This window comes from Papio anubis, chromosome 12 (assembly GCF_008728515.1).
Source record: "Papio anubis isolate 15944 chromosome 12, Panubis1.0, whole genome shotgun sequence".
Classification (NCBI taxonomy): Eukaryota; Metazoa; Chordata; class Mammalia; order Primates; family Cercopithecidae; genus Papio; species Papio anubis.
The window spans coordinates 10,845,741-10,868,093 of NC_044987.1; the positions used below are offsets into that span (position 1 = coordinate 10,845,741).

General features: G+C 38.0%; 1 protein-coding gene across 4 annotated transcripts in view; it reads right to left on the reverse strand.

Annotated features, from left to right (window-relative positions):
• Nucleotides 1–22,353, reverse strand: part of LOC100998573 (olfactory receptor 4D5) — a 126,473-nt gene that overhangs the window by 85,515 nt on the left and 18,605 nt on the right. Inside the window, exons 3-4 of one of the 4 annotated variants that reach the window (XR_001895245.3) lie at nucleotides 20,424–20,473; nucleotides 14,476–16,414 (exon numbers count right to left, since the gene is read on the reverse strand). The exons of 2 other annotated variants lie outside the window; for them this stretch is intronic. The gene's annotated coding sequence lies outside the window, so the exon portion shown is untranslated. Of the gene's footprint in view, nucleotides 1–14,475; nucleotides 16,415–20,423; nucleotides 20,474–22,353 lie in introns of those variants that run through there. One more of the 4 variants, XM_017949052.3, reaches the window with a different exon arrangement.

The window sequence follows — 22,353 nt, forward strand, 5'->3', positions numbered from 1 at the left end:
CAACCAGTCAGACTGGTCACAGGTTCAGTCTTCATTTGCATAGGGGTGTAACTTTATAACTTCAGCCTCCAATTGGTCCCCTCCTGTGATCAATCAGACTGGTTGTGGGCCACTACTTCATTAGGCAGGGTGTAAACCAAATAACCAATGGGAAACCTCTAGAGGGTATTTAAATCCCAGAAAATTCCATAACCATTGCTCTTCAGCTGCTTGCTCAAGCTCGCTCCCAGTCTGTGAAGTGTATTTTCAATTCAATAAATTTGTGTTTTCATTGTTTCATTCTTTCATTGCTTTGTTTGTACATTTTGTCCAATGTCCAATTCTTTGTTCAAAACCCCAAGAACCTGGATGACTCTTAGTCAAGACCCTCCATTGGTAACACCACCATTTTTCCTTGCCTCTCCAGACAGGCAATAATTATTTGTATTTGTACCTAACATGTTTTGTTGTTAGATAGCGATGTCTAACATTCTAAGACAGCTTTAAAATTCCCCTCATCTTGACTGAACTTTAGACAGACTTCTTCCTAACTCTGTATCCTTCACCTCCTTTTTTTTTTTTTACCATCATTTACTTTAGAAAACTTATAACTGTACATTTTTTTCTCTACCTCCTGTAAGATGTTAATCTTACCCTCTTGCCAGTTTGACAACTCAGGATCTAGCTCTTCGAAATGTAATCAAGGAAGACAGTACCTTATCTCTCAATCTCTGTGGAAGACTGGGAGCCTGACTTTAATGGGGGACAGTTAGCAAGCTCACGTGGCCTAATCACAGAGAAAAACATTTGCAAACTCAGGAACAGCTCAATGTTCTTTAACTACCCCACTGATCAATCTCCCTGCAATGTCCTCCAGTACTTTTATACTGTCTAACAGTAGTGATTAAAACCTGTCTGCATTTGTTTCCGTAGAGGTGAGTCAGACAGTTTCAGCTTTTCTTCCCTATTGTAATGTTGTGAATAGTCTTTCTTGGCCTATATAACCATCGCAGCTTTTGCTTTGATGGTATGTATATTTTTAATGTACAAAAATGGCATTTTATATATCATATTTTTCTTTTTTTCACTAAGAACTATGTTTCATAGAGATAAGTATGTTTTTATGTGTATATCTACTCCATGCATCCTAATTGTGGCTTAATAATCTGTGGTCTGTGTTGGGACTCAGAAAACAACACACGAAAATGAAGGACTCAGGAGCAGGCTCAGAAGTAAAAGTTTAGCTCTGATGTTATCCTGCCCTCCTGTCACTCAGTCCCATTCTCTCTCAAGGCCAGCCATGGAAACTAGAATCCCTCTTCCCCAAGGCGGGTCATAGAAACCAGAACCCCTTCTTCCCAAAGCCAGACATAAAACCTAAAAAAGTTACTCAAACTTTCCCTCCACCTTTCAATATAAAAACTAGCTGTAATTTATCTGACCTATTTTGTTTGACTGTAGGTCATAAGACTATCATTCCCAGAAGGAGGGAACACCTGATCAGAAATATCAAGAAGAATCTAGACAGACCTTGCTGTGTTTCCCCATTCTGTCTATCACCATTAGATTCATACACTTTTTGTCCAATCATTTCCAAACAGCTATTCATACTTTGTGGAAGCTAAGAATAAAAACTGACAACTTTCCCTGTATGTTAGGTCTTCATTTCAAAGGCTTCTGCAAAAGGAAAATATCTTGGGTCCCCCAAATCACTAAGCTAAAGGGAAAAGTGAATCTTGGAACTGCTTATGGCAAACCTGCCTCCCATTCTATTCAGTCACCCCTCTGCTCACAGAGATAAATGCATATCTGATTGCCTCCTTTGGAATAGCTAATCAGAAACTCAAAAGAATGCAACCATTTGTCTCTTATCTAGCCCTGGAAGCCCCTCCCTGCTTCACATTGCCCCACCTTTCCAGACCTAACCAATGTTTATCTGATATAGGTTGTTGATGTCTCATGTCTTTCTAAAATGTATAGAACCAAACTGTGCTCTAACCACCTTAGGCACATGTCATCAGGATTTCCTGTGGCTATGTCATGGGCATGTGTCCACAACCTTGGCAAAATAAGCTTTTTAAATTAACTGAGACCTGTCTGTAATATTTGGGGTTCACATTTTAGTAACCACAGAGAAATTCTGAGCGGAAGTGCCCCTCACCTTTGAGAAATCTATCAGTGCTTGGTACTAGCTTGAGCTATCTTTATGGCTCAAACCAATAGGACAATTTGCGGAGGCTTGGAAGCACCCCCTCCAGAGAATCCATGATCTCCCAAAATTTGGTTGAGAGCTAAAGTTTATTTTGCTGTAAAACTCCTTTTCTTGGAGTTTTACTTGCTTTCAACACACGTAAGGCAAGTTTTTCCTGCTTCCATGATGACGGAAGGCAGGAAACTCCTTTATGGAGTTTGAGTTCACTTCCAACAGGGGAAGATGAGGGGCTTTTTTTTCCTGCTTCTAGGATGGTAGAGAGCAGTCTTTAGCCTGGGTCGGATCCCTAGGTAAGTAACTGAATTGGGTTTGTCTTGGTAAACAACTAGCTGGTCTCAATTTCTCTTATCAGAACACTCAGTAATTGTATAAGTTGTGCAATCATTTGTTTTGCTTAACCGTTTTTTGTTGTTGCTTGTTTCTGTTTTTGTTGTTGTTTCGGTCTTTTTCCCATTAGGTTTGATTAACTCCATCCAACTTGATCAAATTTGAAGGAAAGTTCCAAATTATGGGGAATGAGGCCTCTGAAGTGGCTAAATACACACACACACACACACACACACACACACAAGTGGTGTGGTGAGGGGAGAAAAATGGCCAACAAAAGAAAAAAAAAGAGGAAAGATTTTTTATTTTGACTACTTTATTTATTTAACATAATATTTACATAACAAGGTCACCTTTTGCTAACCAGGCCAAACTGAAAGAGCAATGGCTGTACTTCTGAAAAAGCAGCAATTTGTCCTAGCTGAAATATGGTAATGAGATTTTAAAAGATTTTTTTAAAGGATCTCAATGGTTAAAGTCATTTTAATTGAAAGCTAACATCCAAGATGTGTTTGTGTGTGTGCATGTGTATGTTTGTATTTAAAAAGCCTTCATATTTTTGTTTTTATTTTTCTCTCCTAAGACCTACTCCTTTTTTTTGAGCAAAAGTTTCTTTTCTTCTTAGTTGACTGAATTCTCTTTTCTTTACTTGCTTCTGCTGTCTCTCCCTTCTCTTGCACCCTCTGCTGCATAAGGGACCTAAAATAGTTTATAATAGGTGGAGTTCCTTAAAGAAAATGCAGAAGGCACCAGACTCCTTTTGGGAGAGAAACCTGTTTTTCCTTAGGGAACCTCAAGAGTGTAAACAGACAAGTTTATCTTATACCTTAAACTGCTTGCTTTTGTATTGCGTTACCTGATTTATTGAATAAAATAGTTATTGCAACAGCGGTTGTTCTTGGGTTTTTAAAGAAGAGTGTAGTTTGGACACTTAGAAAAGTCTTTGTTAAAAAAAATTTTTTTAAGTGCTCTGTAAAAACATCCTGTGGCCTAACCTCATAATTCTCCCTTTTGGGAAACCCAGGATTCAGTGTGGGCTCTTCCCAGAGCTCAGAAATCCAGTTAAAAGACAGGTAATCCCAATCTAAATAAAATTGGTCTCCTTATGTAATCCTATGATAGATTTTTATAATTTTATGTTTCTTTTGGCATCCATCTTTAATCTCTCTCTAGCACACCACGCTTTTCTTCTCCATACCTTATGATATAAATTTTGCTATTTGATTTTCACCTGAGTTGTTTCCTTTGACATGTTAATTTAAGGTTATTTATCTGACTACTGCCTAGGGTTGTGAAACAGGTTATTAAGAATCTGGGAAAGATAGAAAAAAAAAGCTTTTTTATGAATCTATAAGATATACTTCTACTGGCATGTCTAATACGTCTATGTATTTATGTGTTGTGTACACAGTTTCACTACTGAAACTATATAAAAGAGCTCTAATTAATCAGCTTCAGAAAATAAAAGAATTTAAAACAATACTTTGTCAAGAAAAAAGAGAAGCCTAGTCAAATGTTTTTTCAAGTTACATAACTTAAGTAAAATCTTTAATAAATAAGCTAGCTTTAAAATTATTGGTAAAGTAATATTAGAAATGGCTTAAGAATTGCCAGCATACCTCTTCGTTTGCATTTGTTAATCAAGCAATTTCATACTTATCCATGCCAAATATTATAAGATGCCATAATTTGGCACAGTGGTTTCAAAACTAAACCCAGCCCAAAACAGAATGATCTTTGCTTGTGTAATTTATAATAAATAAGACATTTATATTGATTTAAAGAAAATAACTGCATCGTGAATTTAGTAAAATTACCATAACTTCTAATCCTGTGGCTTTAGGCAATCTAGTCCACAGGTATTAAGGAGATTGTTTTGGGAAAGGACTGTTATCATCTTTGTTTCAAAGCTTAAACTATAAACTGTGTTCTTCCCAAAGTTAGTTCAGCCTACATTCAGGAATGAAGAAGGACAGTTTGGAGGTTAAAAGCAAGATGGAGTCAGTTAGGTCATATTTTTTTTTCATTGTCTCAGTTATAATTTGGCAATGATGGTTCCATAACTTTAAATGATGACTATTACAATTTTCATAATCTAGGTAAACATTTAAAATAAAATAATGAATATATCCATTTTAAAATGGTGAAAATTTTTGTCTAATTCAAAGCTTATTTAAAGATTATGTATAAAATAAGGTAAAAGGAACCAGAAAATAAAAGATATGTAAAGAAAGTTATAGAAATAAAGAAGCATTTTTTGGTAAGAAAAAGTAAAGAGAGATAATTTTGTATAAGACATAATCTTGAGGAGGCCTGCCAGTCTCTGTAGACTCCACCTCTGGGGACAGGGCACAGCTAAACAACAACAACAACAACAAAGCAGCAGAAACCTCTGCAGACGCAAGGGACTCTGTCTGACAGCTTTGAAGACAGCAGTGGATCTCCCAACACGGAGGTTGAGATCTGAGAACAGACAGACGGCCTGCTCAAGTGGGTCCCTGACCCCTGAGTAGCCTAACTGGGAGACATCCTCCACTAGGGGCAGACCGACACCCCACACCTCACACGGTGGAGTACCCCCCTGAGAGGAAGCTTCCAAAGCAAGAATCAGACAGGTACACTCACTGTTCAGCAGTATTCTATCTTCTGCAGCCTCTGCTGCTGACACCCAGGCAAACAGGGTCTGGAGTGGACCTCAAGCAATCTCCAACAGACCTACAGCTGAGGCTCCTAACTGTTAGAAGGAAAACTAACAAACAGGAAGGACACCCACACCAAAACCCCATCAGTACGTCACCATCATCAAAGACCAGAGGCAGATAAAACCACAAAGATGGGGAAAAAGCAGGGCAGAAAAGCTGGAAACTCAAAAAATAAGAGCGCATCTCCCCCTCCAAAGGAACGCAGCTCATCGCCAGCAACGGATCAAAGCTGGACGGAGAATGATTTTGACAAGATGAGAGAAGAAGGCTTCAGTCCATCAAACTTCTCAGAGCTAAAGGAGGAATTACATACCCAGCGCAAAGAAACTAAAAATCTTGAAAAAAGAGTGGAAGAATTGATAACCAGAATAATTAATGCAGAGAAGGCCATAAACGAATGGACAGAGATGAAAACCATGACACGAGAAATACGTGGCAAATGCACAAGCTTCAGTAACCGATTCGATCAACTGGAAGAAAGAGTATCAGCGATTGAGGATCAAATGAATGAAATGAAGCGAGAAGAGAAATCTAAAGAAAAAAGAAGAAAAAGAAATGAACAAAGCCTGCAAGAAGTATGGGATTATGTAAAAAGACCAAATCTACGTCTGATTGGGGTGCCTGAAAGTGAGAGGGAAAATGGAACCAAGTTGGAAAACACTCTTCAGGATATCATCCAGGAGAACTTCCCAAACCTAGTAGGGCAGGCCAACATTCAAATTCAGGAAATACAGAGAACGCCACAAAGATACTCCTCGAGAAGAACAACTCCAAGACACATAATTGCCAGATTCACCAAAGTTGAAATGAAGGAAAAAATCTTAAGGGCAGCCAGAGAGAAAGGTCGGGTTACCCACAAAGGGAAGCCCATCAGACTAACAGCAGATCTCTCGGCAGAAACTCTACAAGCAGGAAGAGAGTGAGGGCCAATATTCAACATTCTTAAAGAAAAGAATTTTAAACCCAGAATTTCATATCCAGCCAAATTAAGTTTCATAAGTGAAGGAGAAATAAAATCCTTTACAGATAAGCAAATGCTTAGACATTTTGTCACCACCAGGCCTGCCTTACAAGAGACCCTGAAGGAAGCACTAAACATGGAAAGGAACAACTGGTACCAGCCATTGCAAAAACATGCCAAAATGTAAAGACCATCGAGGCTAGGAAGAAACAGCATCAACTAACGAGCAAAATAACCAGTTAATATCATAATGGCAGGATCAAGTTCACACATAACAATATTAACCTTAAATGTAAATGGACTAAATGCTCCAATTAAAAGACACAGACTGGCAAACTGGATAAAGAGTCAAGACCCATCAGTCTGCTGTATTCAGGAGACCCATCTCACATGCAGAGACATACATAGGCTCAAAATAAAGGGATGGAAGAAGATCTACCAAGCAAATGGAGAACAAAAAAAGCAGGGGCTGCAATACTAGTCTCTGATAAAACAGACTTTAAACCATCAAAGATCAAAAGAGACAAAGAAGGCCATTACATAATGGTAAAGGGATCAATTCAGCAGGAAGAGCTAACTATCCTGAATATATATACACACAATACAGGAGCACCAAGATTCATAAAGCAAGTCCTTAGAGACTTACAAAGAGACTTAGACTCCCATACAATAATAATGGGAGACTTCAACACCCCACTGTCAACATTAGACAGATCAACAAGACAGAAAGTTAACAAGGATATCTAGGAATTGAACTCATCTCTGCAGCAAGCAAACCTAATAGACATCTACAGAACTCTCCACCCCAAATCAACAGAATAGACATTCTTCTCAGCACCACATCACACTTATTCCAAAATTGACCACATAATTGGAAGTAAAGCACTCCTCAGCAAATGTAAAAGAACAGAAATTATAACAAACTGTCTCTCAGACCACAGTGCAATCAAACTAGAACTCAGGACTAAGAAACTCAATCAAAACCACTCAACTACATGGAAACTCAATAACTTGCTCCTGAATGACTACTGGGTACATAACAAAATGAAGGCAGAAATAAAGATGGTTCTTTGAAACCAATGAGAACAAAGATACAACATACCAGAATCTCTGGAACACATTTAAAGCAGTGTGTACAAGGAAATTTATAGCACTAAATGCCCACAAGAGAAAGCTGCAAAGATCTAAAATTGACACTCTAACATCACAATTAAAAGAACTAGAGAAGCAAGAACAAACACATTCAAAAGCTAGCAGAAGCAAGAAATAACTAAGATCAGAGCAGAACTGAAGGAGATAGAGACACAAAAAACCCTCCAAAAAATCAGTGAATCCAGGAGTTGGTTTTTTGAAAAGATCAACAAAATTGATAGACCGCTAGCAAGACTAATAAAGAAGAAAAGAGAGAAGAATCAAATAGACGCAATAAAAAATGATAAAGGGGATATCACCACCGACCCCACAGAAATACAAACTACCATCAGAGAATACCATAAACACCTCTATGCAAATAAACTAGAAAATCTAGAAGAAATGGATAATTTCCTGGACACTTACACTCTCCCAAGACTAAACCAGGAAGAAGGTGAATCCCTGAATAGACCAATAGCAGGCTCTGAAATTGAGGCAATAATTAATAGCCTACCAACCAAAAAAAGTCCAGGACCAGATGGATTCACAGCTGAATTCTACCAGAGGTACAAGGAGGAGTTGGTACCATTCCTTCTGAAACTATTCCAATCAATAGAAAAAGAGGGAATGCTCCCTAACTCATTTTATGAGGCCAACATCATCCTGATACCAAAGCCTGGCAGAGACACAACAAAAAAAGAGAATTTTAGACCAATATCCCAGATGAACATCGATGCAAAAATCCTCAATAAAATACTGGCAAACCGGATCCAGCAGCACATCAAAAAGCTTATCCACCATGATCAAGTGGGCTTCATCCCTGGGATGCAAGGCTGGTTCAACATACGCAAATCAATAAATGTAATCCAGCATATAAACAGAACCAAAGACAAAAACCACATGATTATCTCAATAGATGCAGAAAAGGCCTTTGACAAAATTCAACAGCCCTTCATGCTAAAAACGCTCAATAAATTCGGTATTGATGGAACGTATCTCAAAATCATAAGAGCTATTTATGACAAACTTACAGCCAATATCATACTGAATGGGCAAAAACTGGAAAAATTCCCTTTGAAAACTGGCACAAGACAGGGATGCCCTCTCTCACCACTCCTGTTCAACATAGTGTTGGAAGTTCTGGCTAGTGCAATCAGGCAAGAGAAAGAAATAAAGGGTATTCAGTTAGGAAAAGAAGAAGTCAAATTGTCCCTGTTTGCAGATGACATGATTGTATATTTAGAAAACCCCATTGTCTCAGCCCCAAATCTCCTTAAGCTGATAAGCAACTTCAGCGAAGTCTCAGGATACAAAATTAATGTGCAAAAATCACAAGCATTCTTATACACCAGTAACAGACAAACAGAAAGCCAAATCATGAATGAACTTCCATTCACAATTGCTTCAACGAGAATAAAATACCTAGCAATCCAACTTACAAGGGATGTAAAGGACCTCTTCAAGGAGAACTACAAACCACTGCTCAGTGAAATAAAAGGGGACACAAACAAATGGAAGAACATTCCATGCTCATGGATAGGAAGAATCAATATCGTGAAAATGGCCATACTGCCCAAGGTAATTTATAGATTCAATGCCATCCCCATCAAGCTACCAATGACTTTCTTCACAGAATTGGAAAAAACTGCTTTAAAGTTCATATGGAACCAAAAAAGAGCCCGCATCTCCAAGACAATCCTAAGTCAAAAGAACAAAGCTGAAGGCATCACGCTACCTGACTTCAAACTATACTACAAGGCTACAGTAACCAAAACAGCATGGTACTGGTACCAAAACAAAGATATAGACCAATGGAACAGAACAGAGTCCTCAGAAATAATACCACACATCTACAGCCATCTGATCTTTGATAAACCTGAGAAAAACAAGAAATGGGGAAAGGATTCCCTATTTAATAAATGGTGCTGGGAAAATTGGCTAGCCATAAGTAGAAAGCTGAAACTGGATCCTTTCCTTACTCCTTATATGAAAATTAATTCAAGATGGATTAGAGACTTAAATGTTAGACCTAAAACCATAAAAACCCTAGAAGAAAACCTAGGTAATACCATTCAGGACATAGGCATGGGCAAGGACTTCATGTCTAAAACACCAAAAGCAACAGCAACAAAAGCCAAAATTGACAAATGGGATCTCATTAAACTAAAGAGCTTCTGCACCGCAAAAAAAACTACCATCAGAGTGAATAGGCAACCTATAGAATGGGAGAAAATTTTTGCAATCTACTCATCAGATGTTTACTTTCTTGAAAGCTCTCCAGTAGGATTGTAAAGGGGGCTTAAGATCCTGTGGAGCAGATTTTTACTGAACCGAAGAATGATTGCTTTTAGAGCCCATTATCATAGCCCTCTGTTGGTCCAGGGTTGCAACCACATGGAATACTTGGCTTAAAAGATCTGTCTATCTATGTATTCAGTCATGAAGACTAATATGCAAATAATTTAGCTGGAAAATGTTTGTGAAGCAAATGAATATTGAGTAGACTCTGCAGGTAGGAATGAAGCATGGCTTGATAAAGAGGAAAAACATTTCAAGCAGGGTGTATATCATGTACCATAGCTAAACAATGAAGTAAAACTAAATGTATTATGTATAGGAAATTTTATATTAATAATGTTTAAACATTGCCCCTGAGGCTAAGAGAAGGAAAGAAGTTTATCTGTATGGAAAACCAAAATATGCCACCCAAAATATGCTTCTTTGGCCTATTCAGAGAAGCTGCAGACATACAAATAGCTCCAAACAGCTGTGCTTTCATAGGGAAGATTTGCATCTGTAGAGAAAAGCTACATTAGTGAAGCAAACAACAGATGCAAACGAGCTTTCTCTGAGACTCCCTTATCTGCCTTATCCTGATCTAGAAAAGATTAGCTCATAGGAAAAGGAGACTGAGATCTGATACTTTAAAAGTCTGACAGAGAAACTTTCACCACAGGTTACCAGCTAATCCTTCTGACAGCAGTTACCTGTGAGGCTTCATCTGCATAAGAAGACAGCCTTTGCTCACCATGCATTTCCTCCCCTGGCCCTCATATAGCCTGTCACCACCACCCGCCAGAAGCTTCAAACCTCTATTCCTTTCTATATGGTGTAAAAACTTCTGACATCTAGCCCGTTTTTGAGTCTCATGTTTTGTGTGGCTCCAATGCATACCTGCTTTTTCTCTTGTCGATCTGCCTATTTGTTTTATAGACTCAAATTATCAAAACTTCAGAGGGAAAGTTTGAACTTCCCTACCCCTGCTTACATCTTGATTCTCTAGGAAGCAAGAGCCAAATCCCAGTTTACTTACATATCTAATAAAATATTACATCAAAAATAGTGTATCTTGGAGTAGATCCTCAAAAATTTCCCCCCATTTTTAAAACGATTTGAAGTTTATGTTCCTATCACTTTTGGGTCCCTTTTTTACGTTCCTGGTTTTCTCTTCACTGTCATCAATTCCACTTGCCTATTTTTCTTAGCAAACAGATAATATCCTCATTAATATGTTTGATCAGAACAACTTTGTTTCCCTACCCACTTGGATGTTTGCATTTCAAAGGTGAACTACGGAAGACTCAGAATAATCTAAGGCCAAACATAATCACTTTAGAATGATGCATTTTCAAGTACATAACACAGGTGGAAGTGGGATAATTTTGGTCAAGAGATGGTATGGTTTGGCTGTGTCCACACCCAAATCTCATCTTGAATTCCCATGTGTTGTGGGTTGGACCCAGTGGGAGGTAATTGAAGCACGGGAGCAAGTCTTTCCTGTGCTGTTCTCATGATAGTGAAAAAGTCTCATGAGATCTGATGGTTATTATAAAGGGGATTTTTCCTGCACAAACTTTCTTTGCCTGCTGCCATTCATGTAAGACGTGACATGCTCCTCCTTGCCTTCCACCATGATTGTGAGGCTTTCCCAGCCACATGGAACTGTTAAGTTCAGTTAAGCTTCTTTTTTTTTTTTTTTTCCATAAATCGCCCAGTCTTGGTATGTCTTTATTAGCAGCATGAAAACAGACTAATACAAGTGATTACTTTGCTATTGCTAAATTCCTACCACATATACATTTCATCATCTGACTTCATGTAAGGCATTCCCTGGATATAATTTTGTAATAAGAAACAATGGTTCCCTTGGCCATGATAGCCTTGGATTCAGCCTCCTACCATTTACCCTGAGACTGACCAAGACTACTCTGCTTGTACCTAACTTATAGCACAAGCAAACTCAAAACAATAGAAAGTGATAATTCAGTACAAAAATATGAAGAGATTACTATGTCTAACATTTACATATTATAGAATTAGAGTAGATTTTGTTGGGACTCAGAAAATAATATTCCAGGCTGCACATGGTGGCTCATGTCTGTAATCCTAGCACCTTGGGAGGCCATGGCAGGAGGATCATTTGAGCTCAGGAGTTCAAGACCAGCCTAAGAAATAGAGTGGGACTTCATCTATTAAAAAAGAAAGAAAAGAAAAGAAAAAGAAAATGACACACCAAAATGAAGGCCTCAGAAGCAAAAGTTTTTTCTCTGAACCTCCTATTGTGTAGTACCATTCTTTCCCAAGGCCAGCCACAGAAACTAGAATTGCTCTTCCCTAAGGCAGGTCATAGAAACCAGAACCCCTTCTCCCCAAAGCCAGATATAACACCTAAAAATATTATTCCAATTTTCTTTCCAACTTTCTGTGTAAAAACTGGCCATAAAAAAATTATCCAGGCCAGACGCAGTGGCTCACTCCTGTAATCCCAGCACTTTGGGAGGCCAAGGAGGGTGGACCACTGGAGGCCAGGAATTTGAGACCAGCCTGGCCAACATGGCAGAACTCCGTTTCTATTAAAAATATAAAAATTCACCAGGATGGTGGCACATGCCTGTAATCCTAGCTACTTGGGAGACTGAAGCATAAGAATCTCTTGAACCTGGCAGTTGGAGGTTGCAGTGAGCTGAGATCACACCACTGCACTCTAGCCTGGGTGACAGAATGAGACTGTCTCAAAAAAAAAAAAAAAAAAAAAATTATCTGACCTGCTTTGTTTGACTAAGGTCATAAGACACCATTCCAGAGAGTGTCCTGCCCATCCCAGAAAGAAGAAATGCTGCTCAGAGGGACCAAGAAGAATGTAGATGGACAGGCCTTGCTGGGTTTCCCCACTCAGTCTATTAGCATTAGATCAGACCATTTTTGTCCAGTCATTTCTACACAGTTCTGCATACTTGGTTGAACCTAAGCATAAAAATGGGTGATTTTGGTCTGGAAAAAATTTTGGTGATTTTGGGTAGCTTATGCCTATAAGTTTAGGACTTTGGGAGGCTGAAGCAGGAGGATTGCTTGAGCCCAGGAGATTGAGGCTGCAGTGAGCTGTGATTATGCCACTGAACTTCAGCAAGGGTGGCAGAATGAGACCCTATCTCAATAAATAAATAAATAATAAATTCTGAAAGCTCTTGTGTATACGTTAACAAATGAGTATGCCTTTTCTCCCATTAATTTGCCTCTTGACAGTGACCTTCAGTAAAAGGCAAAGAGAAAGTTTGCCCTTGACCCCTACAATTTCTACCTTACAAAAATATTCACTTAGGACCTTGTTTACCTCACAAAGTGGTGAAATTAACCAGAGTTACATAAGTTGGCAAATGAAGAATCAAAAGCACTGTACAAATGTGGGAACATATTTTCTAACTGGTGTGGATTTATGTGACTTCCCCTTTTTAATATATGTGTGATTGCTCATATTTACCTTATTTACATTCTCTGCCAGGCCCAAGGATATAGAGGTGGTTTGTGGTTATTTACAGGAGAAAGGCTAAGAGAAACTTCAATTTGACAATAAACATAGCTGCAATGGAATAAATGTCTATGTCCAGTCAAAATTCATGTTGAAATCTTAACCTCCAAAATGATGGTATTAGGAGGTGGAGTTTTTGGGAGGTGATTAGGCCATCAGGGATCCATCCTCAAGATCCCAATCGGTGTCCTTATAAAAGACCTCAAAATATAGCGGACAATAATGTATTATATCGTTTCAAACAACCAGGAGGAGGATACTGTATGTTCCCAACACAAAGAAATGATAAAAATGCTTGAGATGCTGGATGTGCTAATTATTCTGATCTGATCACTATATATTATATGTAGTGGAACATCACTATGTACCCCATGAATATGTACAATTATTATTTGTCAATAAAAAAAGTATTTTTTACAAAGAGAGAACTCAGCTAACTAGCCCCTCCCATCATGTAAGGACACAGTGAAATGACAGTGATCTATGAATCAGGAAGCCGGCCCTCACCAGACACTGCATCTGCCAGCTCTTTGATCTTGGAATTTCCAGATTGCAGAAATATGAAAAATGTACTGTGTAGTTTATAAGCTATCCAGTTTATGGTATTCTGTTACAGCAGCCCAAACTGACTAAGACAATACCTTTTGACAGAATGACAGATGGAACAACAGAAAACTTCAACCAATGAGAACAGGCCATAATATAGAATCCAAGGCAGGTGACACACAGGACTACGGAAATCAGCAATCAACATCCAGCAGATAATCAACCAGAAGGAAAGATTTCAGCTACCAGGGTGTTGTTGGATCAAACTCCAACTCTGGGAGGGGATCTAGGAGAAGCCCAGTAATTACATCTATAAATTTTGGTTGGTGAAAGTTTGACAAGTGAAGAAAAAAACTGGGCCTCAGGATCCAAGCAAGAAAACAATGTTAGAACTGACTGAGGCTAGAAATTGGACCACTTGAATTTAGGGACTGTGTATCTTCTGCTGCAGGGCAGTTTCAGTCATGGGAATGAGGAGAAATGTGTCTGAACAGGATAATCTATCTATTCAAAGAGGCATGTGATATGTTTTGGCTCTGTGTTCCCACCCAAACCTCATTTTGAATTATAATCCCCACATGTAGAGGACGGACCTGATGGGAGGTGATTGGATCACAGGGGCAGTTTCCCCCATGCTGTTCTCATGATAATAAGAGAGTTCTCATGAGACCTGATAGTTTAAAAGTGGCAGTTTCCCTTATGCGCTCTCTCCCTCCTGCCAACTTGTGAAGAAGGTGCCTGCTTCCCCTTCGCCTTCTGCCATGATTGTAAGTTTCCTGAGGCTTCCCCAGCCATGTGGAACTGTGAGTCAATTAAACCTCTTTTCTTTATAAATTGCCCAGTCTCAGGTATTTCTTTATAGCAGTGTGAGAATGGACTAATATAGCATGCAAAAGCCAGGAATACATTTGGGCCTGACATTTCCTTTGATGTCATAGTATCATTTTGTGCTTTCTTTTGTACTTTCTCCTATTCTATAAATGCTATTTGCTTAAATCCAAACTCTGCTTTCTGGGTTTAAATATGTCATTTACTAGTTTTATGACCTTGGTCAAGTTAATTTACTATTCTATATCTCAGTTTTCTCATCTATAAAAGTATAATAACAATAGTAACAGCTTCACAGTGCAGTCATAAAAATTACAAAGACTTAATATTTGTTACAGCACTTAGAATAGCATCTGGCACACAGCAAGCACTATGCAAATATTTGTGTTGATTGCTTTCTTTATTATTATTATTACTACTTTGAGAAAATCATACTTCCTCCTGATTTGGGTCAACAACAAATTTTACACCTGATTTTATAATCTCAGCTGAAACATTGCACTGCAGAAAATTAACACATTGGAATAATGCTCTACATCTGTAAATGTAGTGATAATCTGACCAGACTTTTCAAAGGATACTGGGAAATTTCCCGACTGAGTTCTGATTCTATATATCATTTCTCTTTTCTGTACTTAATAAGTTTTTTCAGAATTCCGAAAATTAACCAGTTAGTATGAAGCACCTGAGTTCTAAAATAAAAGATGGCATTTCACATTTGGAGTGTCAGGAAGAGCATATTTTTACTCACCGATGGCTGCCCACTCTGAGAAAATCTAATACAAATTATTTTTCTGGTAGTCTATGGTTTAGTCTTTTTGGTTTGTATGTGGATCCAGACATGTGGTGGCTAAAGCATACATATTTGGGGAGATCATCTTTAGAGAAAATAAAAATAAATTCCAATACATGTTAGGTACAAAAATAAATATGTATTTTAAATGAGGGGGGAAATTACAACAAAATGCAATTTAAAAAGCTAAAAAAAGCTACAAACATTGCTGAATAAAGATCATCCTCACTAATGCAGGTGAGCATTGTCATCTAATTTGTTGAGAGCCTGAATAGAACAAAAAGGCAGAAGAAGAGTTAGTTTGTTGCTGCTTGAGCTGGCATACCCATCCACCTTCTCCCGCCCTTGGACATCGATGCTCCTGCTTCTTGGCCCTCTGGACTCAGACTGGCACCTACACCAGGCTTCTTTGTTTCTCAAGCCTTCAGGATGGAAATGAATTACAAAGCCAGCTTTTCTGATTCTCCAGCTTATAGACAGCAGATACTGGGACTTCTAGATCTGCATAATCATCATGTAAGCCACTTCATTCATATATATATTTATATATATGAACAGAACCAATATATATACATATTTGGTTCTGTTTCCCTGAGAACTCTGACTAATACGTCTTCCATTACCCACTGTTGAGGAAATACAATTTAAAATAAAATATCCCAGCCCACAAAACCTTTCCACAATGGTAGTAGAGAAATAAAACAATTTTATTATTGAATAAGCAATAAACCAAACTGTGATGCACATCACAAGCAATCTGCTAAAAGAGTTCAGAGACAGGAAAAAAATTTACTCTTTTATATAGTCACGCAGACATAACTCATTACTTACAGGTTTTCCAGATAAAGAATAAGAGGACTTGACAGCACCATCTGTCACACATAGTTCATCCTAGACTCACCTGGTAATTGGGGTGATCATCCATGTTACCTAATTGGCTTTATACAAAGGAAAAATAGACTTATCTTTATGACAGGAAGTAGTTCTACAACCTGAAGCAAGGTACCTCTGAAGTTAGGCTTCTACCTTCCCATAGAAACTGGGAGATAAGGAAACTATCTCCCTCGATGTTTACATTTCCAAGAGACAACTCCTAGGTCCTTGAGAAAGACATTTCTGGGTCATAAAGCTGGCAAAAAAAAAAAAAAAAATCTCACTTCTAAAAAGATTTATACACATTTCAAAGAAAGAAAAAAGTTATAATTATGAATTTCCTAAAGTTAATGTTTTAAGAAGAGAGACAAGGGAGAAGTCTCTATCTTAATTTTTAACAATTAAGCATTTTACTTTTTATTTTTATTTGTCTATAGACCACATACTCCAGCATTTACGAGGACATATTGATATTGCTATATACTTGCTAGTCCTGCTTCTGATCATGATGTCCAGATGAGTCAGCCTGATGAGCTATAAAGGTAGTCCTAAAATAATTCCTAGGGCTGTTTGATTCCCTAATGATGAAGTTCTTCCAGTGGTTACCATGGTTTTCTTTTAGTCCCAGAACATACAAGCACTTCACAGGAGAATAGAAGGAAGATCCGTGGGTCAGGAGAGTGGACAAGCGCAGCCTCACACTGGACCTGGAACATCTCTGTCTCCTCTGAAGTTAAGCCCAGGCTGCTAAACCACACCTACTGTATTAGTCTGTTCTTGCACTACTACAAAGAACTATCTGAGACTGTGTAATTTATAAACAAAAGAAGTCTAGTTGGCTCACGGTTCTGCAGGCAGTACAGGGAAGGCCTCAGGAAACTTACAATCATGGCGTAAGGAGAAGAGGAAGGAGGCACATCTTACGTGACCAGAGCAGGAGGAAGAGAGAGATGGGGAGTACTACACACACACACACACCTTTTTTTTTTTTTTGGAGATAGAGTCTCACTCTGTTGCCCAGACTGGAGTGCAGTGGCATGATCTCGGCTCACTGCAACCTCTGCCTCCTGAGTTCAAGTGATTCTCCTGCCTCAGCCTCCCGAGTAGCTGGGACTACAGGCATGCACCACCACGCCCAGCTAATTTTTGTATTTTTAGTAGAGATGGGGCTTCACCACATTTGTCAGGCTGGTCTCAAACTCCTGAGCTCAAGTGATCCATCTGTCTTGGCCTCCCAAAGTGCTGGGATTACAGTCATGAGCCGCCGTGCCTGGCCAGTACTACCCACTTTTAAACAACCATATCTCATGAGAACTCACTCACTATCACAGGAACAGCACCAGGGAAGTCCACCCCCATGATTCAGTCACCTCCCACCAGGCCCCTCCTTCAACACTAAGAATTACAATTCAACATGAGATTTGAGTGGGGACACAGATCCAAACCATATCACCTACCTTACCAGATTTCTCACATATGATTTTTCTCTCAGCTTCCAGAGTGCTTCCCTATAAGTCACTTCATTCAGGGACTACCTCAATTTCCAAATATGTTTATAAATGCTCTAATTATGAATGGGCTTTAAGTTATTTTCTGTTGAAACTCCTGGGCCTGAACTACATCAAAATATATGATCTAGCAATTGTATTTAAATATTCAAATATTACAAAATAGGTGAAAGTTAGCTCAATATTATGACAAAAGGATTATCTAATCAAAACGTATAAATGAGTTCAGTAGGGTGCTATAATTTTATTCTACACATTAAATAGGATTCTCATTTAAACATGATACCTAATTGAGTATATTTTGGTCATTATTGGGGCTGGCTAGCCCAACAATAGCCCTTATACAAAAGAAAGAATAAGTTAACAAAAACTGAGATCCCCACCTCCAGGAATATAAAATAAAGAGAAGAAGATGAAGACAAAGGTAATAGAGTGAAATGTTATAAAAGAAAGAGAAAAGAGACCTCCAAAAAGGAGGTAGTCAGCAGTGTGGACTATTATAGGTTGATAGAAATGAACACAAAAATCCCTTTGATTTTGAAAAACGAGAAGAAAATTTAAGTATGTTCTTAGGCATGTAGATTCAGTAAAATTATGAAATAAGAACCAAATCTCAGGGAACTAAAGATGGTCAAAGAAATAATATAAGAAATACGTAAATTACATACTACCTAAGAAATTTTGCTTTAAAATAAATCCAAGACAGCTTGGATCAGAGTTTTGTTTTATTTGGTTTTTAAGATAGAGAACCATACCTTCCTCAATAGGAAGAGAAAGGGGACAATTTGGTCAGAAGAAGAAAGGTGCAGTTTACAAAAAAAAAAAGACAGAATATTTGATTGAGAGTGTTCCAAGAGATGACAACAAAATAATATCAATAACACTAGCAATAAAACTCACACTAATAACTACACACATAACTAGAATATGTGATTCATCTTTAACTTCTGCTATAGGAAACTTCTCTAAGATCACCATCTTCTTCACTTCTCATGTTGCCTTCTTGGTTTTGAACTATCTCGAGTCTCTCCAATTCTGAATAAAACAACTTTTGGGGTCTACACTTTCAAATTTTTATTCTAATATTTTGGAAGAATTCACTAACCAGGTATAACAAAGTAATTCTAATGGACTAACCCTCACACTATAAACACTTTTAAAAACTAGACAAAACATATGAAACAGCTGTTTTCATACATTGAACAACAAGAAGCCAAGGACAGTAATCCCTGAGAGAAGAAAAACAAGTTAGTTGAGCTTAAAGATAACCCAACCTCTCTACCTGGAAGTGTCTATTAGACACTTGTTTGGAAGGAGGGCAAACCCAAGCAGGGCACAGCATTTTCACTATTTGGAAGAGACAGGGTTGAGAATTCAAGGAAGCTGAAGCAGCTGAAATAAAGATAAAAAAGGGGACATCACTACAGATATTAATAGGATAGTAAGGGGACTATTATTAATGATCTAATGCCAATGAATTTGACAATTTAGATAAAGTGAACAAATTCTTTGAAAAGCAAAAATTATGAAAACAGATTCAGGAAGTAAAATAAAATCTTCAGAAAACTTTGTCTATAAAGTTTTGTCTATTAAAAATAGAATTCTCAATTTGAAACTCCCCTACAAAGGATACTCCAGACCCTTAAGTTGTTTTATTCTGATTAATTTGTTCCAAATATTTAAGGAAGGAATAATATAATTCTTACACAAATTCCTGTGGAAAGAAAAGAAGAGGGGTCTGGGAAGAAACACTTCTCAATTCAAGAGAAAGATGATTTCTCAACCAGATAAAGAGCACCTATAGAAACTTTACAGCCAACATGTTTAATAGGCAAAGACTTAACCTATTTCCTAATATTAGAAACAAGGCAAGCATTTCTGCACTCACTACTTCTATTCAACATGGTGTCTTTATTCACTGACATGACCGTATTAATAGAAAATCCTATGAGTAAATTTAACGAGACAGCAGGATAAAAGTCTTACGAAAAATGCTGTGGTTCTATGCTAGCACTAAATATTGACAACATATAGTAGCAACAAAATATCGGAGAATTAAATTTTTTGAAAATGTGATTTACATTAGCATAAAAAATAAAATACTGAAGGATAATTGATAAGGTTTGGCTCTGGGTCCCCACCCAAATCTCATCTCCAACTGTAATCCCCATAATCCCCATATGGCAAGGGGATTGGATCATGAGGGATCCAATGGACCCGGGAAGAGGTAACTGGATCATGGGGGTGGTTTCCCCCATGCTGTTCTGGTGATAGTGAGGGAGGTCTCAAGAGATCTGATGATTTTATAAGTGTTTGGCAGGTCCTCCTGTGCTCTTTCTCTCCTGCCACCTTGTGAAGAAGTTGCCTGCTTCCCCTTTGCCTTCTGCCATGGTTGTAAATTTCCTGAGGCCCCTCCAGCCATTCAGAACTTTGATTCAATTAAACCTCTTTTGTTTATACATTACCCAGTCTTAGGTATTTCTTTATAGCAGTGTGAAAACAGATTAATACAATAATTAACAAAATATTCAAAACTAGGAAACTGTAAAGCATTATTGGGAGAAATTAAAGAAATTAACATCGCAATGTCCCCATGATTGATTCAATAAAAATCCCATTCAAAATTTCAGCAGGTTTCTTTGTAGAAAATGACAAGCCATTTTCAATTTATATGGAAATGCATAGGAACAAAAATGACCAATACAATCCTGAAAAAGAACAAGTTAGAGAATTTACACTATTAATTTCAAGACTTACCAAGACATTGTGGTATTGAAACAAGAATAGATGATCAATGGAAGAAGGGTCTGAAAATATACGCATATACATATAATCAATTTATATTTTATAGAAGCATAAAGTCAATTCAAGAAGAAAAAGGATAATCTTTTACTAAATGGTACTACAACGATTAGTCAATAGAAAAAGTGAACTTCAATCACTACCTCATATCATATAAAAATTTACTCAAAATGGATCATACACTTAAATATCTAAAAGAAAACAGAAGAAAATCTTTGCAATTTTGGAGTATGCAAAGATTTCTTACATGGGATGCAAAAACATAAACCATAAAAACAAAAAATGATAACTTAGATTTAAAAATTAAAAACCTCTGTACATCAAAATATATTACAAAGAAAATCAATAGTAAGCCACTGACTGGGAGAAAATAATTTCCATTTTCATCTTTTATCTGATAAAGGACTTGTATCTACAATAAAGAACTTTCTCTTTTTTTTTTTTTTTTTTTTAGACGGAGCCTTGCTCTGTCGCCCAGGCTGGAGTGCAGTGGTGTGATCTCAGCTCACTGGAACCTCTGCCTCCCGGGTTCACGCCATTCTCCCGCATCAGCCTCCCGAGTAGCTGGGACTACAGGTACTTGCCACCACACCTGGCTAATTTTTTTATATTTTTAGTAGAGACAGGGTTTCATCGTGTTAGCCAGGGTGGTCTCGATCTCCTGACCTCGTGTTACACCCGCCTCGGCCTGCCAAAGTGCTGGGATTACAGGCGTGAGCCATGGCGCTTGGCCAAGAACTTTTTTTAAAGAGACAGTCTCGCTCTGTTGCACAGGCTGAAGTGCAGTGGTACAACCACGGCTCACTGCAGCCTCAAACTTCTGGGCTCAAGCAATCCTCCTGCCTCAGCCTCCCAAGTTGCTAGGATGACAGGTGTGCACCACCATACCCAGCTACCTTTTAATATTTTGTAGTGACAATGTCTCACTATGTTGCCCAGGATGGTCTTGAACTCCTGGTCTCAAGCAATCCTCCACCTAAGCCTCCCAAAATGCTAGGATTACAGGTGCAAGCCCTGCCTTAGAATAAAGAAATTGTATGACTAAATAATAAAAAACAAAAATTATCTGATTTTAAATGGGTAAAATATTTAAATTAACTTCACAAAAATGATACAGAAGCTGTTAATAAACATATGAAAATGTGTTCAACATCACTGGTCATCAGGGAAATGCAAATTAAATTAAGAATGAGAAAATCCAACCCCTACTATCATATCTAATTTTTTTAAACTGACAACAGCAAATGTTGGTGAAAATGTGGAACAACTAGAACTCTCACATAGTTGATGCACCTGTGAAATGGTACAACCTCATTGGAAAACAGGTGGGCTGTTTCTCAGGAATTTCACTTTTAGTCATGTACCTAAAGTAAATAAAAATAGACACCCACAAAATATTCCTACATGAGTGTTCACCACAACTTTACGCATAGCAGTAAAATCTAAAACAACCCAAATGCTCATTGACTAGCATATGAATGAATAAGATGTATATATTCATACAATGGAAACTCAGCACTTTTTTTTTTTTTTTTTTTTTGAGACAGAGTCTCACTCTGTTTCCTAGGCTGGAGAGCACTGGCATGATCATGACTCACTGCAGCTTCAACCTCTTGGGCTCAAGCAATCCTCCCACCTTGGCCTCCCAAGTAGCTGAGACTACAAGTACATGCCACCATGCCCAGCTAATTTTTTATTCTTTGTCAAAACTCGGTTTCACCATGTTGCCCAGGCTGGTCTTGAACTTCTGGGCTCAAGTAATCCAACCCCCTAGGCCTCACAAAGAACTGGGATTATAGGCATGAGCCATGGCACCCTGAAACTCAGCACTTTAAAGGAATTAGCTTTTTATACTTAACAATGTGGATGAATCTCAAAAACATTT